Source organism: Tympanuchus pallidicinctus, unplaced genomic scaffold, assembly GCF_026119805.1.
Source record: "Tympanuchus pallidicinctus isolate F22 unplaced genomic scaffold, pur_lepc_1.0 scaffold3, whole genome shotgun sequence".
In the NCBI taxonomy this organism is placed as follows: Eukaryota; Metazoa; Chordata; class Aves; order Galliformes; family Phasianidae; genus Tympanuchus; species Tympanuchus pallidicinctus.
Window position 1 is genome coordinate 90209433 of NW_026294747.1, and position 18980 is coordinate 90228412.

General features: G+C 41.0%; 1 long non-coding RNA gene across 1 annotated transcript in view; it reads left to right on the forward strand.

The window, feature by feature from the left end:
* Nucleotides 1–9302, forward strand: part of LOC128085768 (uncharacterized) — a 195143-nt gene extending 185841 nt beyond the window's left edge. The window contains exon 5 of the long non-coding RNA XR_008209082.1: nt 7810–9302. This is a non-coding gene — a long non-coding RNA (uncharacterized LOC128085768). The remainder of the gene's footprint in view (nt 1–7809) is intronic.
* Nucleotides 9303–18980: the final 9678 nt, after the last annotated feature.

The following is an 18980-nucleotide window of genomic DNA, read 5'->3' on the forward strand; positions in this document are numbered from 1 at the left end:
TCATTTTATTTTTTCTTATCATCTTCTTCCTTTTCCTTTTTCTTTTGAAGATTTTTGAAGATTTCCCAGAAAAGTTCTTGTACACTGGGAAATCTTGATACAATTATGCACACCAAGAAATGACAAGCATAAAGTTCATTGACAGAATCCATGGTATGACACATAGACAATTCTATTGTTGCTGCATTGTAGGTAAAATTCCCAAACAGAGGATCACTTCTTTCATGCATTTTGAATACTTTATTTTGTGTGTTGTAAGGAGTACATACTCAGTGAATTTGATTACAGGTAACTATGTCTTATGGGCCCACTGAAGACATCTCCTTCTGTTCTTGTTAATCAGTTCATAAACTTAGACTGATTTTGTTTGTGTAGATTCAAGCTTGCATTGACAAAATATGCAATTTTACTGACAAGTTAGATGAATGAACTGTATTAACCCCAAGAAGATAAACCTCATCTCAAGCAGAAATCACGTGTCCAGTCCAAAACTTGTATCAGTCACTAGAAATAATTCTTGGACTTCAGCAGCCTTCAGATCTGGTCCAAGGCTTACAGCTGCTGACATGAAGCTTACACTTCTTGTCTTGAGACATTTCTGAACCGACTTCTCATTCTCGACATCAACTCATAACATTTTTTTCTACGGAATGCTATGATCCTTGTTATTTAAAGATTTTTGTGGCTCTGAAGAACATCTCAGTAGGATACTGCAGCTTGCCACCTTCCATTTTAACCGTCTGCCATACTTGTCCTGTGCAAAACTGCTGAAAGTCTACCTGTATTTGAAAGTTCTATAGATTCCTTTGAATTTTGGAATTGCTAACAGAACCGCTGTGAAACTAGGGGATAACCTGCATGGTTTTCATACATCTCTTTTCTTAGGTGAAGGAAGAGCATGGGTAGCTCTCTCTCTGTGCCTCCCATACCCATTTTTCTGAGCTGTAAAAAGTAGTTCTGAGGGAAATGTCTGCAGTCTTCTGCAAAGCTGTTTGTGATTTATTAGTCCTGTGTGGGGCAGGATCCTACCTTCTTCTGTATGTTAGCTTTTGTTGTTGTTGTTGCTAACGTCTTCAAACAAGATTCCATCTCTCTATCTGGTTCTAGTAGTGCCCCAGCTGTGAACATTTGAGTGCTATAAATTAGCTGTTGAGCAATCTGAAGAGTGTGTCTCATTGTATGCCCTACCACTGCAGCATGTGTTCTGACTGGTTCTCACTGCTCCTGCAGCCTGGGATCAGCGGTCACCTTACACCAAACAGCACTGTAGTTCCAGTGATGCTTCTTCTGTGCCACTTGACAGCCACTTTGTCATCATTCTTCCATTATTCATCTGCTCTCAAGGCTGACATACGGTTCCTATTTGCAATCATCACCTTTAAGGCATGAGAGAGCAAAAATTACCTGCTTGAAAGTCTAAGTTCCCTGCAAATTGCACTTTCAACCAAAAAGCACTAGACAAAAGTAGCAAGCGTGTCCTAACTGAGCTAATTTTCGGATCAGGTTTTTTTCAGTACAGTGTCCAAGAGGGCTTGTGCCTACATCTACATAAAGGAGACTGGGGACTGTTGGGTTTGTCACTGTACCAAGAGTCACAAACAACGAAGAACTGTGGCTCCTTCTCCTCTCCCAGTACAGCATGTTCCCTGTCTGCAAGGCTGAGGGGGTGGAGAGGCCTGTCCAGTTTACTGCGCCATCTGCTAAGTTCAGCCAAATCGCTTAATCTTAACCAATTTCAAAGGGAATGAGGTCAAAACTTCAGAGGTGACCTCAACTTTCATAAAATATTTGCTGTCTCAGATGTTATGAAGAAAAGGTTGTTACAGAGGAGAGAGGATGACTTGCCAGGATTCTTCCTGACACTGAAATGCACTTCCTTCTCCCTCTACAAATACCAGAATGCTCATCACTCCTCTGTTCCTGGCAGCAGCAACGAACCATCCCTTGTGACCTCCCCAGCTCCCTCAGTGCTACAGTGCTGTGAGGAACCCCAAATCTCTGTGTGGTATACGTACAGTCTGTCCCACACTTCATCTCATGAGTCTCCAAGACACATCTCTGTACACTCACACAATTTCCACCTCCTCCCAGTCCTCTTCATGGCCAGACATCCTACAAAAACCTGGGACTCCCTTTAGATGTCCCACTTAAACCTCTATGTGGTGAAACACAGTTGGAATCTGTATAGGGCTATGCCTCATGCAGGTATTCCCTGCTCAGAACTCCTCCAGTCATAAATTGCAAAGGTCATTAACTGGTCCCCAAACACCACCTCCTCTTTTCCTGCAAGTTAGATGCTTGCTTTTTCCAAAGAGAAAAAAAAAAAGCTCTGTAATTAAATGATGCATAAAGCTTGGTTTTTACACATGCAATGTACTGAGAAAATCCTTGACTTTATCATTTGTCCAGAACTCTTCAGATTTGTCATGCAGTAGAAATGCGAACGCAGAGCATTCCAGAGCAGATTTTTCTGGTATCCACTCACCACGAGTAAGCACAAAGACATTTAGAGCATGGGGACAGCAGCTTTTGAAAATGGAGTGTGTTGCTAGAATTATCTTTTTTCCTAGCATCCTCACCTGGATCCTGTTTGTCAGCTATGGCTTCTTCCCAGTGTTGATTTGCCCCATCTGGGAGCTGGGAAAGAGCAGTATCCCCATCTGCTGCACAGCATGTGAAGAGCAGGACCCAGCCAACAAGAGTTGCATGTAGATGCTGAGATGGAAGAAGACAGCAGCCAAGTGAGGGCTTTGAAGGGGAAGAAACATTTGATCACACAGACCTCTAACCTCCCCTTAGGAAGAGAATATGGGAAATATTTTTATGTTCCTATTGTCTTGGAGGGAGGATAGTGCCTAAGAATCATGTCGATCAAAGACAATCAGTAACACAATTACAGTTGTGCGCCACTTGTGTGGGAGCGAAACAACACATGATATTTTAGCACCAGATCCTACCTTGAAACACAGCTGAGGAGGACAAAGGATCAGCAGAAAACCTGGGGATGCACAAAGCTGGTTTTCTGTAACCTCTTCACTATCCTACTTACATACAGGCTGGTTCAAACCTGGATGTTGATCAGCCGAGATTCTTTGCCCTTAAAGCTTTGTTCCTTATATACCAGAAATGATGGAAACACATCAGATTCCTGACAATTTGTTCATTTTTTCCATAGCCTAATAAAAGGTACTCCATTTTCACATGAGCTTTACTTCACTCTGAAACTGAAGTAATGTTGCTCTTTTATTTAATCCATTCTTATGTCCTGGAATCACTGTTTTATGGTGGTGTGGGCTTCAAGAACTCCATCAGAGGAATGATCTTTTTGGATGGAGCCCTACATATGCAAGCAGGGTTTTTTTCAGGAGTTGTTATTCCTTGGCCTTTCTTGAACTTGTTTAGGGTATTTTAAAGACAGTTTGAATGTCATGCAAGCTGTATTAAAAGAGAACTGAGGGAGACTCAGCATTTCAATTTAGATGAGAGTGTGTTTTCAGGTATGTGGAAACAGGTCTGTTGCCATGTTAAATTTGGGAGAAGTGGTGTCTTACAAAAGAAATCAAAGCTTTGTTGAAGTGAAGAGACATGGTGGAGTCCAACAAAAAGGTCAAAGCTTGCTTTGTCTGCTTTGTCTGCTTTTTGACCAAAGTCTGCTGCTGAACAAGACTTTTCCAGTTTGCACGGTTTTTACTTTTTACTGGGACATCTCAGCTCCCACAGCAGTGGAGGGGAACAAAAATGATGGGATTTGCATCAAGCCCCGTAAGTCCAAGTTAAAAGACAGTCAAGAGAACTGCCACCACCAAGATCCTCTGATGTTCAGTGCAACAACAGAAAAGAACCGAAGAGTACTATTCCCACAGGGAGACTGGGCTCTTTTCCTGTGGCACACCCCATCTTTCTCAGACAGGCTCTCATGAATGCCATACAACATCAACAGGAATACAAAGCCCATTGACTCCATCCCCTCTGGCACAGAGCCTTGTGCCAGGCCCCCCACTGTTGCTCTGATTGTGCAGAGTGCAGAAGAGTGAGATCACTCTGTTGCATTTTGAGGAATGGCCTGCAGATGGGAACAATCAGATAAAGCCAGTCACCATTACAGAGGAGGAAAAAATTCAAATAAATTCTTTAGTGAAACATAGGAACAAAGAAAGATCTTTCTTCTTGGTGCTGTCCAGCCACTGCTTCAAATCTTTGCCTGAAAGTACGAAGCAATGCTTGGCCCACCTGTGTGAGTAAGCAATCACAGCAGTCCATGTGGAGGACAGGCTGAGAGAGGCACATCCTTCTACCAGTACAAGAATGCCTGGGGCCAATCTGAGAGACAACCTCAGATCTTTCCTGGAAGCCAGTATGTGTGCCTGATAGGTCAGTGAGGCACAATAAGCCTTCCGACCACCATGGCTAATTTTGGTCAAGGAAGCAAAAGAGAAGCAGAAAGAGGTTTGGAAGAGCAAAGATTTATTGTGGTGCTTTGGAGGACAAGAGTAAGACCAGTGTCATGAAGGCACTCATAAAGGCAGGCAGGAGGCTTCCAGGTTCCCACCAGGAAAGCATGGCATGGAAGCACAGCGGCAGTAAGAAAGGGAGACAGAGAAGACTCTAAGTTCTTTTTGAGGTCTTCTGCATCAACCCTGGGAAGCCCACACCCACTGATTTTATGAAGTTGTAAAGCAACCTTGGTGTAAATCAAGATGTCAGTGCCAGTACTGTAAGCTCTTTGAAATACACCATTTTGTCTGATGTTTTGACAGCCCCAATCCCAGCAAAGTCTTGCCACACAACAGGGTCTCTTCTACAAAATTTACAAAATGGTCTGGTTATTCTTAGCAAGATAATCACTACTGCTGACAATTCCAGTGCTACTCAAGATGGAATAAAAAGTGGGACCAGTGACTTCTATTTACTTCTATGGAGTAAAGTTCATTTCTATCCACAATTTCTTTTCTTAAATGCAACTTCATTTAAAAGAGGGTGATTTTGATTACTCTTTGAGGGCTGTTATGCTGTCTGCCCCTGATGCCTGAAGAAGTTTTTGTGCTGCTATAGCGAGAGGAAATCCATCTCTTCCCTTCTTCTTGTCAAGGAGAGCAGCTCACCACTCTGAAAGATTTTGAAGTCATGTTTCCTCCCTAGACAAACTCAGAAACAGTCATTCAGAGAGCATCTCAAGCATGCACTTCTACACCAAACCACAGTGCTTAAATAGCAAACAAGAGTCTCCAGTCTCAAATCCCAAAACAATTTAAGTTGCAATTGGCTATGCATAAAGTCTTAAAGAAAAGCAATGCAAAGGTTGGAAGTGGGCTCAAAGGTTCTTGCATGAGTTTCTTTTCAGTAAATGGCAGTTTCCTTGCAGGAGAGGTTAGTATCATCATCATTATCATCATCATCACTTTAGTGTGACAAAAAAAATATAAGTGACTTCAGTGATCTAATCTGAGATGTCCTGAGAACAATGTTTATTCATTAGGAAATATAGCAACAAACAATATCTAGTGATCTAAAGAAGCAACTTGAAAAGGAAAAAAAAAAAAAAAAAAGGATCTGGAATTTGGAATAGTTCCTGTGACACTTTGTTCTGGTACTAATTTCCTGACAGCACTCATCACAGATAGTCCCTGTTCCCTGCCAAGAACTAGCAACACTACCTGTGCCTTTGCAGATGGTTTGATGTGTATATATCTTTTTGGAAGCACACAATTTGTTTTTTGCCTGAAATGTATTTGCCAGAAACTTTCAACTGTCAAAACAACCCCTTTCCTAGCTCATGATCTCACAGCAGTGTACCCATTAGGCTTCTGTCCAGCCCAGAAAGACCATGGTGACATGCATTGCTGAGCACTGGACTGTGTTCTCATGATGAAGCGCTAAGTTGAAGTTGGCTTGAGAGGAGAGACAGTCAGCTTGGAATAAGACCTGGGAGAGGTTAGTTTTGGAAATGCTTATAGCAGCAGTTTGTGTAAAATAGTGCAAAGATTGGGCTCACTGGGTCACAATTTGGCAGCTGGAGGAGGAGGACAGTAAAGAATGTGGAGCTTTTATTTGTCCTTTTTACATACACCTGTGAAATAAGTGAGATAGTTACTGACTGGAGTCTTCCTCTTGGGAGGGAAAGAGGACAACAGTAAGAAAGCTGTACATTCTTAATCTGGTACATTTGTGTTAAAAGACATACATTATCCAGCTTCAGCTCCCATGGAGGGAACAAATCCTGTCAGAATAGCATTGCAGTATGAAGAAGTGGGACAGCACCATCACCGGGACGTATTCATGGCATCTGGTGAGCAGGTCCCATCCTCAGAGCTGTGTGTGCCTGTGGAATAGAGGAGAGTGGAAGCATAAGCTATCTGGGGAAGGATTTTTTGCAAAAGCCGATCGTAACAGTCCATGCCATTCCATTCCCACCATCAGCTTCATACCCACTGGGACTTTTTGTTAGAAAGATTGAAAAAAAAAAATTCTGTTAAATCTGGAACAAATTTTAGAGGAGGCTCCATTTGGATTGGTCTCTCTGTTGAAAAGTGTTTTTTGGGATCGGGAAGGAAAAGAAAATGTTTTGAAATGGTCGAAGTATCCCATGACTGTGATTTCTGAACAATAAATTAATTCTCTGGTTAAATTCATTCTTTGGGTAATGTATGCTAGTGAAAAAGGGTGTATCTTTGAAAATATCAACATTAAAATTGATGATTCAGAAGTAACCGAACATAGGTTTTGTTAACCTATGTTAATGAACAGAATATCTTTTCTTTCTATACATTACAGATTTCTTCTTTCTCATTTCAACTCTTAGTTCTGATTTAGGAAGGGCAGAGAAAAATGTCAGAGTGCCTGTGAATATTTTCACAAGGACTCAGGAGAACTTTTTCCCACGCCACTCTAAAATCAAACCCTCCAGATGCCAACAGATTACTGATTAGACTTTCCTGCCCTTGACTTGGGATCATCGTGTTGCAGAGCACTTGGGGACAGAGCAAAAGTCACCTCTCATCATGCTGTTAATGATGTTTTTCCACAGATTGTGAAAACACATTCCCAAGAAATGCCTTAAATGAGTGACTCCAGAAATGTTGTCAGTAACCTCTGATTCTCAATCCCTGTGACTTATATCTTCAGATATCATGAAACTGGCTTTAAAGCTGCACAAATGATGATTCTGTTGTCAAGCTTTTCATTAGACCCATTTAGTTCTTTTTACATGAAAGCCAAGTGTCTCTTGGAGGACAATTGGCAGAATTTAAATGGTCAGTGCAGGTAGCAATGCAAAGGCAGCTTGCAACTGAGACTGGGGGGATTGGGTCTCTGCATGAATTTCTCTTTGGCAGTAGCCATTGCTTAGGATACTTAGGGTGCAATACTTCTCTGTGAGGCAGTGGTTCTTTCCTACATCCAATCTCACTTATTTTGAGAAGTGTGATGAACAAGTTTTCTAGCTGAATAGGTATGATGTCAGGGAAAATGTGGAGCTAGGGTGAATATCAAGCCAATTAGTCGTGCTGGGTTTTATCCTGAGTGTGGAAGAAAAATCATTCAGCTGTAATCACTCCATGGGTAAAAAAAAAGAAAAAAAAGTGGGGAAAGAGACAAACTTGGGACCTCTGCACCTCTGCCTTGCCTCAGCTGTTTTGTCTACACTTATGAGAGGCATGGATGCTAATGGGATCTCTGGCAATTTTAGTGGAGTTCCCCATAAAAACTCTAGGTCAGACCATCATTCTCTCTTACAAGAAAGCTGGCTTATAGCAGTGACAAATAAATCTCACAGGTATTTAACTAGCACCCAAATCCTTTTCTTCTTCCCAGGACATGCTGCCAGCCTGTGGCCTTCTGCAAGGCGGTCTCAGGGCCAGCAGTGTAAAGGATGAGTTAGAACTTCCTCTCACTGTCATCACAAGCCCAGAGAAGAAATGCTAACAGCCTCCTGAGTACTGCGGTGGAAGGCAGCTGGCACAGAAAGTGTGGAACCACAAGAAAAGGTGAAACCAGAGCTTTTGCAACAGGAGACATTGGCAATTTGCTGAAGTTTGTTGTGATTGGTTTTGACTTAGGCTCCTTTGTCTCTTCAGCTTTTATGGAGAGATAAGGAAAAGAACAAAAATGTAGCAAATGCTGTTTAAAAACAGCTACGATTTGCTATAATGGTGCATGGCCTCTCAACTTCATTTTTAATTAATTTCCAAATCCAGGAAATCCATTCATCACAATTCTGGAATGCTGGAAAACTCACTGAGGAACTACAAAGGGCAGGTAAAGCAAAAGCATTTAAAATAGTTGCAGATGAGCTGATAAGAGGCTCAAAGAAACAGTTAAATTTGTGTGCAGATAACTTAACCACAGTATCTGGAATGTATAAACATAGCACTTTTTTTTTTTTTTCCTGGCCTTAAAATTTGATCCAAGTCTGGGAGTTAAAAAGTCCCATTTTGTGTAATCAGGTTCTGGTTGAACATGATTGCTGAATTATTTTAAATTGAAGACACATGTCTGGATGTTGAGTTCTGTATATTATTCCAGGATGGTGTCCATTAGGTCTTATCCACAGGGGCTATCTTCATTCCTTATGCATCAGGATTAGCAAATGATGAATCATGAATATGGAGACAGTGAAAAGAATGTGGTACTAGTTAAAGGGTGATTTTGGAAATTATCTTCCATGCATTATTCAAAACTTTTCAGTCTCTCCTGCACAGAGTCCCTAAGGCTGTTTCAAAGTGTTATTTTAAAGCACACTTGTACAAGGCATTTGCATTCTTTCATTTTGAATCTTAAGTTTAACAATGAACCAACATTTGCCTTAACCCCTTGTCAGTCCTAAAGCATTCTCAAGAGCATGAGTTGCTCATGTAATGGTTGCATTGCCATATGCTGTCCTTCTATAATAGATCTGCCCCTGACCTCTGTGTTTTTACATTGCTTCTTTTACTGGCAGATGGACCATTACATAAATTGAAACATATTTTCATGGATACTCCCAGTGGTGAGAGAGTACTGTCTCATTAGCTCCATGGGGAAAGCAGTCTAAACCCAAAGCTGAGTAGCTCACCTATCCATATGGTGGGTGAAAAGAGGTGTCCTTACAGCATATGCTACAGGCACTGGTGTCTCCTGAACTGCTAGAAGATGAAAGTTCTGAGGAATGGCAAGGAGATGATGAACAAAGAGTTTGTCTTTTTTCTGTCTGGGCTGTCCAAATGCTTGTGTAGCTTTGAAAGACTGCGCTGGATGCTCTTTGGGTGCCCTGCAACCGTGTACCACAAGTCAATCACCATAGAGTGCTCTGCCCTTATCTTTTCCCCACAGAGCTCCTGCAGGGAAGGTCTCTGAAAGTCTTTATTCACCAGATTTCTTTTCTTTAATTAAATGGATCTTCTTGTTTGTTATGTTTGTTTGTTTCAAATCAAAATAAAATCGACAAAAAGAAGACTTAGAAACATTCACATGTTTCTGTTTTCACATGTTCGCAACAGCTGTAATGGGAATTTTATCCATCCTTTAATCAAAACTGTTGGAGAAATTACACCACCCAACTTCTTCGCAAAGGAAAACACTCTTGTCAGTGTGTGGACGACTTGATGACAGAGTCAACAGTGATTCTGATATAACATTTCATGAAAACTGAAAGACATCCCAAAAGCCTGCAAGGAGGAAGCGGCCACAAAATATGAATACCTATGGCCTGTTCAAAATGCATTCCTCAGTTTTCAGCCTGGGAAGTGACAGAGTTCATTGTGCAGATGGTCTCTGATTCCATCACAATGGTATCTCCATACACCACCTCTCTCCCTCCCTCTTAGGCAGGGCGAATCTGCTGGGCTTTAAATCTTTCTCAGCCAGGAGGAATTCTGAAAGGAGGAAAACAGCTGGGAAACACATATCCATGCCTCCTGCAAAGGTATGTGCCTTATGTATTACTGCGAGGCGCAACATCATTTTCCAAAAATCTCTCACTCTCTTAAATAACACACAGCGTATTGTTCTGAGCGTAGCTAAGGTGGAGCTGGCAGCTGACGTGTCTGAGGTCATTCGATAAATGTGTGTAATGAAGTAGTCATGGCTAATATGTGTTATAAGCTTAATATGAACCTGAAAATCCCACAGAGGAGATATAATATCTTTTAAAAAATGATACTACAGTAATGATTCTAAATCTTGCAGCTTACAATACTGTTTAACTGTTTTGAGTCATTATCATGATATTATTTTAGGGCTTTTCACTGCAGTAGATAGTTACATTAAAATTGCATTTAAATAGATAGTTGCCAGACTTTGCTGACGCTTTACAAAGAACCACACAGCAGACACTTGTGAAAGAACTTCCTCTTGCCACGTACAAATGGGTAATTTACAATATGGCTGGAGATGACAGCTTTAATTAAATTTCTTTTGAGGAGCTCATTCTGACAGCAAACCTGTGCTGGAAGGAGTGACACTCACTTGAATACTTAGGATGAGAATCCAGAAACAGTCTTTTTAGTTCTGTGTATCTAAAAGCGAGTAAATATCATCTTATCTGTGCAAGTCAGGAAAACGAGGCTCAAAGGTGTGATGTCTCTTGTACTTCACTAATGGCCTTACAACTGCAGTACTGAGCAGTACTATATCATTAAAAAAAAAAAAAAAAAGACAAAACCAAAACAAGTTCTCAAAACAGCACAAAAATTTGCTTAAACAATAGAGGTTATTTCAATAGGTAAACAGGGAGGAAAAAAAATACAGTTTATTACATTAGGCTCCCACATTAATAGTTTCATATCGATCATAGAAGGTGAGTAACATGAGGGCGTAAAAGCACTGACTGAATCAAAAGTAGGTTTAGGGCAATTTCAATTTCACTGTCTAGAATTTGAATGTGAGACAAATAAATGAACAGGAATGTCAATCGGCAGGACTGTAATGCAGTTTCATTAACAAGACCGTACAAAGTCTCTTCATGTCAGCTTGAAACAAGCAGCTCTGTCCATCAGCAAGAAGGAAACCATTGGCATTCAGCCATGTGTGATCCTTCCTGCCACAAAACAAATCCCCATGTTTCTTAGATATGAATAAGCAAGAGAAGGAGTGTTACATTTATATGTGCATGTACATGCATGCACACTTGAGTATATGTACATATGCATATTGTATACATACATATACAGTTATATAGTACAACTACATAGACGCATATACAAATATACTGTGCAGTTCTGTGGTCTAACTCAGCTACACTCTGAAACTGCTTTGTTTGGAAAACTATTCCCACACATCCATCTACACCAACATGTTTACAGTGAAATAATATCCACAGCATTAAAATGTTGAATATTGTCTCTTTGAAGCAAATTTGCTGTTTGCTATGCTATATCTCATGCAATATTGTAGAATGGAACAAATCTTCTTTTCTTATAAATATCAAAACCCGTAAGACCTAGTAATGGGATGGAACAGCAAATTCATTTTACTTTTAGTACTGCACTTGCATCCATGTATCTCAGCAAAGACAGAAGAAAATCCTCTCAATACCAGGTGCATCCTTCTGCCATCTTAATGTTTTCTATTTTGTATTTATGCTTCCTATACATTTTCAGTGAGCAAGCCAGTCTGTCCTCGATTCTGCACATCAGATGAGCAGGCACAAGAAGATTTTTCAGGATGGCTAGGCTGTTCTCACTATAACATCCTGTTCTGACAGTTTGCAGTGGTTCTGGTCCCTTGGGATACCTGAGTCCAGTGTGGACTTGAAGGTGATGTCTGGGAGAGAGTGCTAGTCATGAAACACCACTGCCTGTACTACTCAATGATCAGTGCTGTTCCCACCAATTAGCACTTTCACAAAATAACTTGTAGGCACAGGACTTCTTAAGAGCAGTCACTCTTTTCCAAAAGGAAAAGGTGTTCACTTTTCATCCCAGTTCTCAGTGCAGGGACTGCTGCTAAGCACATTAAAGCCTGCAGTGTGCGCTACTCCCTGCAGCACATTGCTCTTCTTTTTCTTTGGATCTCAATGTATCCCCTCACCACAGGTCAGAAAATGTGGAAAAGCAATTTCAAGAGGCACTGTCAGCTAATAGTTTTCAAACGTATAGTTTCATTAGGGTTTGGGATATTTCACATGGCTTTGCACTAGTAGAGCTAAAAATGTACAGTTGTGCCTTAGATATCGTCTTGCTGTGATAAGTCCCTCTGTGAAGAAGGAATAAGCTCTAATTACAGGAAGAAAGGTTTCCTAGGATTCCTTTTCTTATGTATATTTCTGCTGTTCAGGAGAATAATGAGTTTGCTAATTATCTCAGTAAAACCTACTGAGCTTCCAGCATCTCGTCATTAGTGAGATTTCTCCTGCTTTATAGGCTGACCTGTTTGGTGCTCCTGCCCTTTTGGTGGGAAGGAAAGGCAAATACCTTCACAAGTGATGCAGGATGGCAGAAAGATGAGGAAGGAGGCAGAGGAATGACGGAGGAAATCAATAAGCAAAATAGCATATATAGACCTCCAGGAAGTTTTATAAATATCTTTTGTGCCCTACTCATATCTATTAGTGAAGGCACAAGCTTCTTGTACTAAAAAGCTTCATCCTGACCAACATATTGCCTGCTCTTTAAGAAACTCTCACACTTTATGTAGCACAGCAGTGTGAGAAGTCATATCCCAAGGTTATTCTGTGCAACAGAAATACTTCTCATTATCTGTCTGACTTTCACTGAGCTCTACAGGAGAAGGACAGTGAGAATAAATTGCTTTGAATCCAGTAGCGATCTCCTGCCTATGCTCTGGCAGATGGCTGTGGCAGCACGTCTGCCTGTGGGTTTCCTGCCTTAAGTTTGGGAAATATTTCTAGTCCTACATTTTGGGAATTCAGGTGCTTTTCAGACTAAGCAGAGCTAACTCCTGAGAATGTATGTGTGTGTTTTGTCCAAAGACTAAATTCATTTAGTTAGCACTGCATAATCCTCCAGAAATCCAGATAGGATCTGGCTTTGTGCATGCGAAAGTTCTTTTCTTTCAAAAACTGTAGGAAATCTGAGAATTTATTGTTTTATTTTTCTCACACCACAGAAGCAGAAGTTCCAATCAGTAAGTTCAGGTTTATAATGGAACTTTTTGCCTTTGCAGATACAACAGCAAATCTTCCAACCCATAGCTGGCATAGCTATGCTGGGGAAGGAAGCAAGGGAGGGAGGGAGGGAGGGAGGGAAGGAGAGAGGAAGGAAGGAAGGAAGGAAGGGAGGAAGGGAGGAAGGGAGGAAGGAAGGGAGGAAGGGAGGAAGGGAGGAAGGGAGAGAGGGAGGAAGGGAGAGAGAGAGGAAGGAAGGAAGGAAGGAAGGAAGGAAGGAAGGAAGGAAGGAAGGAAGGAAGGAAGGAAGGAAGGAAGGAAGGAAGGAAGGAAGGAAGGAAGGAAGGAAGGAAGGAAGGAAGGAAGGAAGGAAGGAAGGAAGGAAGGAAGGAAGGAAGGAAGGAAGGAAGGAAGGAAGGAAGGAAGGAAGGAAGGAAGGAAGGGAGGGAGAAGCCAAGCAATGTTGTTGTAAGCAACAAAACCAGCAAAAGGCTCCTTTTGCCAGTGTAAATTAAGTCATCCCAAGAGGTGGTCTAAATATGCAAGCAGAAAAACTCCTGTTGCCAGTATAAGCTGTATTTCCACAGGGGGCTTTGCTGCTTTTGCTGGCAAAGCTTTTCTAGTGTAAACCAGAGTTGCTGATACTGCCTTGTAAGCACAACTGATAAAAAATAACGTGTAATTATCATTCTTTTTGCCTATCTGCAAGGGTCATTCGCAGCCCTCAGCTGGACGCTGGCAAGTGACATAAACATGGGTCGGGATCTGGAGCACAGTGAGACTGAGGGGCAGAGCATTGTGAAAGAGCAGGAAAATCTCAAAATGAGAGTAAAATGGTAAACGAGTGATCATTTTTCAAATTGTTAACCAGTCTGCCAGGTGCTGCTTAACAGGATTTGTGTTGTCAAGCCCATTCATAAACGTATTGGTGCTGTAACTTTATCAGTGTAACTAAAATAATGCAGATCCATGGGTAATATGGTTACTCCTCTAAGAGAACACTGCAGATGCTTTCAGATGACAGGAAGGTTTTCTTTGACTTGCTGAAATGATAGAACTCAATCAACCATAAATCTGTAATTTTTATTTTACCAATTTATTTATATATATATATACTGACATATTTTATAAATTATGTATCATACAGATGGGATCTGATTCTCTAACTTTTGGGAAGAATCTTGTGTAGACTGACTGTGTAAAAAGAGCCACAGGAGTTTAAAAAAAAAAAAAAAAAAAAAATACAGTCTTGGTCCCAGATATAGGCCAGTGTGTAGTGGTGATTTCACATGGTGTCACTGCAAGAAGCTGTTGTGAATATTATGGTATTAATAGTGTCTAGATAGCATTTAATACTTAAAAAGATGGTTCCTTCACCTAGGACTCAGGATAGCACATTCTGCTTCTTGAGAGGTGTCACCAAATGGCAGCATGCATGAGCAAATACTTAGCAACCTGCTTTGCTTCTGAGAAAAATACCAGGTAAAGCTAAAGCTTGTATTTTCTTTTGGACATAACAAATGAAAGAGCACCCTCACTCTCAATGAGCTCAGCTAGAATGTACTGGTGAGTCGAGCTGGGACAGAATCCAGTCCAGTGATACTGAGGAAGAGGAGAACATCATGAAAGCACAGGAACAAAGATGCAGGCTGCAGGCTCCTCATATACCAAAAAAGAAAGAGGTGGCAGCATCATGCACGTCTCTTTGTTGGCATAACGAGCAAAGAGAGGTGAGTGGTGTCTGCATCAGGTGATAATATTCACTAGCAACCAATAAATTTACCATATTTCAGTTTCCATGCAGAAAATGATTAATTGTGATGATGCCTAGCAATTATATAACATGTTGCCTCTTCTGAGGCTTACACATACGATAAGCAGGTGTGAGTAATTTGCCATTGTAGTGGGTGTCTGTAGCTAAAGCTGTTCTTTACTGTTTGAGCTGAAATGCGTTTTCTGCATACATTAAGCAGTGCAGCGCTAATCCCATCTCCCTTTTTAATTCAGGTTTGGTTGATGATCTGTGAGAATCTGCACATTTGAGATTCAGAGTGTGAAAGCCAGGAATTGTGGGCCAGGGGCTGGTGGTCTCTGGTATTCTCTGAAAAATGCCATTGCTATGGCTCTGCATCTTGGACTCTGCCTTATGTTTCCCAAAGCACTGCAGCACACACACATCAGGCTTCTTGGACCTCCTGTCTGGAGAAGCTGTGAAGACAGACACTCAGCACAACTATTTTTTGTGATGCTTAGGAAAATTCTCCAATGCAGAGGTAGTTTTGCCATACTGTGCTGTCTGCACTTCTTTTCACTGGGATTCAAGATGGAAGAAGTTGTTTCTGAGGTACAGCTACAAGTTTTTTCTTCATGATAGAACAATCTGCCCCCAGAGACTAGAACACCAATCCACAGATTCTTGGAAAATACCCACCCCGCCTCTCAAAACTCTCATGGAGTGAGAGAATTAAACCCAGAAGGGAAAGAAAAATCAAATATGTCCCTATTGCTTCTGAATTTAAAATATGAGAAATGCTGTCTCAAATATGGGGCAAATATGCCAGAGTTGAGGGTTGGTGTTTTATAGGTCTCTAGCTTACTGCCCATTACCTGCAGATTGTGCCCGTAATTAATGGTGGGTAGCATAGGCAGAAAATAAATATGAAAGATATTTCAGTCCAGTACAATTAAAAGCCTTACTACCGTGTAATCACACTTCCAAGGAGACATAGAATCTCCAGAGACCACATAAGGGTGTCAAACAGACTAATGCAAGGAGACAGCTCAAGGGTTTGAACCACCTCCTGTGTTTCTCTCCTCCACTGAGTGCCATTTCTGTGCAGCTTTACTTGCATGAATGCATGCTATTAGGAAAAAACTCCATGAGAACACTTCCTCTCTCTTATGTATGTTGTTGTGTAGAACAACACCATGCCCGTGGTATACACCTGCATTTACCATTAGTTGCTGTCTTCATAATAAATTATTGAAGGCATATTTCCTTTAATGTTTACCTAAAGAGGGAACAGCTAAGAGAAGCTGCATGCACTGAATTCAAGAAGGGGATATTTCTTTCCTACTATAAACAGAACTGATTATAAAACCAGAACACAAACTGAGCTCCTTGCCCTTTGGTTTTGTATGAGGTTACATTTCTTTGCGAGACACTAATTTCTTCAGTTTTTTACTGCATTCCAACCCAGGGAGATATAAACCAAAGCAAACAAAGTACCCCCCAAAGGATTCTCTCCTCCTAAAGCAGGGCTTCTATTTTTAATTCTCCACAGCTTTTAAAACATTTGAATGGGAAGCTTCCATCAGTCTTCAGTGGAAAAAAATTCCTGCTGGTCTCTCAGGATATCCACTCCAGATAATCTCAACTGGCAACTCGATATAAGACCGATATCTCTTCTCAGAGGGGTTCCTTGCTTTGCATTTCAGCACATTCTGCCTTTGCAAAGTAACTCTTTAAACAGTCATACTTTCCTCTTTCCAATATGAAATAGGAAAAAGAAGAAGAGGCTAAAAAAGAAAAGGAAAAAAGATGACCTTCTTGCTTGTTGGCAGTGATTTTTTCACACTTTACTGGTAATCTTCTACAAAGTTGTCTCTCAGAAACACACTGCACTAACATTATTCTGGCTGAGCAGAAATGTACACAGGTGTGCTGTAAGGAGGTCTCACCTCACCACCGTCTTTTCTCATCACTTTTCCAGGAGCCCTTGCTTGCAACATCACCAATAGACTGAACCCTTCTCCTAGCTGATGCTAATGGGACTCTGTGGGAAGCAGGAAAGCTCTTACACCCATCACAAGTATGAGACAAAAGAATATTGCAAGAAACTGAAAAAATACTCCATATTTCCAACACTAAAGGAACAGAGTGGTAACAACTACAGATCATATCTACATTGTGCCTCAAGAATTTCAAGGAAAGCTCTTTTAAGAAGCTTAAAGTCTTGCCATTTATCTGTACTTCAAGGCAGGAACTTTCTCCCCATGCTCCCCAAGGAAGGAACCAATTGCTTATCATGAGTGAAAGTGTAACTGAAATGTGATAGCCAAAAAACAAAGAAATCTCTAATAAGTTAGAAATTCTTTCTTAAATTTACGGAGTGCAGTCTGCTTGGAGTCTGGCTTAATCTGTCACCATAAATACATCTATTGAGGGAATTTTCCATGAGGTTATCAGACAGCAAAATTCTACAAGTCACATCCTTGCTCACCATGTGATGCTTCTGGAAGGTTCAACCTGGTTAACATTTATGGTACAATCACCAGTGACTTCTTGATTCCCTAAAGGCAATCCAAGAAAAAAAGAAGGAAAAAAAAAAAGCCCCAGAGCTCCTGGAGATGCACTATCATCATAAATTCAACCCAAAGTGAAAACTCAAAAAATGGATGTCTGTGTATAAACACGGAAAATAAAGTAAATTACGAGATACACTTCCCAAGTGTTTTGAGCTGCAAGGTATCCTCACATGCATAAAAGCCCATATTCACACTTGCCTGCACCAAAAGAGCTTGCATGCTTACCTGGGACTTTGGACTGTGAGTGTTATTATCAAGGGGCAAATTTCAGATAAATCATAATCATAACTGTGTTTTTGCTCTATGGAATGATCTCTGAGTGATTATCACCACCATTTACCTCCCTGTAGCAACAGTTGTTTCCTATTGCTGGACAAAGAGAGCACGGAGACATGTGGGAAGATTGTGTAGGATGTGGCAGCTGTTGACAAAAACTTAACTTTTTAGAGGCCGCCTATCTACCTTGAAATATGTTCAGTGCCAAAAGGCAGATAAGGGGTTAAGAGATTTCTCCCACCTTATCTCTCACATGTTCTTATCTGCCTAGCAGACCACAATAAATCAGTGGACCTCTTCTTCCATCTGGCTTACTCCAAATTCCTTGCTTCCACATGATCTGGGAAGGTTTTCCTGACCTTTCACGACTTCTGTGATATTGCACAGAACATGGGCTTGGAAGAAGTGTGTGAGGGAAATTTGGCAGACATAAAACATGCCTGCAACTGGGCGAAGTGTTCAGGGAGGCATCACTCCCAGGATCTCCCTTGGGATTTGCAACCTGTGCTCTTTCTTTCACAAGGTGGCAATCTACAGGTTAGAGTCACAGTGGATCCACTGCACAAAGGGTGGCCAGTCGCCACAGGGCCTGAACACTGCCTTGCACATTCCCAAAGTCCATTGAATGTCACTGTATGATTATCAAGAAACATGAAAGAGCTGTATAAAAGATATCTGACATGCTGGCCAGCTTCAGCAATGAAGCAGATGAAAGTCCCATCCCTGGAGACATTCAAAGTCAGTCTGGATGGGGCGCTGAGCAACCTGATTAGGCTGTAGGTGTCCCTGTTTATTGCGCTGGAGCTGGTCTGGATGGCATTTAAGGGTCCCTTTCAACTTAAACAGTTCTATGAATTGTCTACCACATTACAATTAGCCCTTCACATAGAGAAGTTAGAGGTTTTATGAAAAAAAGACAGAATTATTACTCTGATTTCCCAGTGTTTTCACTCTAATCTTTCTGCCCCATCTTTACCTCCCATTATCAGCACCAAGTCCCAACTCAGGCCACCACTCAACATCCCAATACTTCTCCTAAGAAATTTACAAAGGTTCATATAATGAATTTGCCTGCAGCAGCAAGTTTGTGCAAGACTGTTTTTCTTCAATATACATAAGTTCAAAAATGCTTTTTTTGTTTGTTTGTTCATATACTAACAACTGCCATGTTGCAATAGAAACATTTTTTGCTTAGCCACATGGTGGTATAGTCCCAAGTGTTTGGGTTAGTGTGCATCCACTGTACACCCAGTGAATGTGCATGTGTTTGCCTTCATGGTATACTAAGAATTAAGTACAATGCAGGTGTACGCACTAATAAAAATCACGAGACAAGTAATTTGGTGGTGTAACTGTG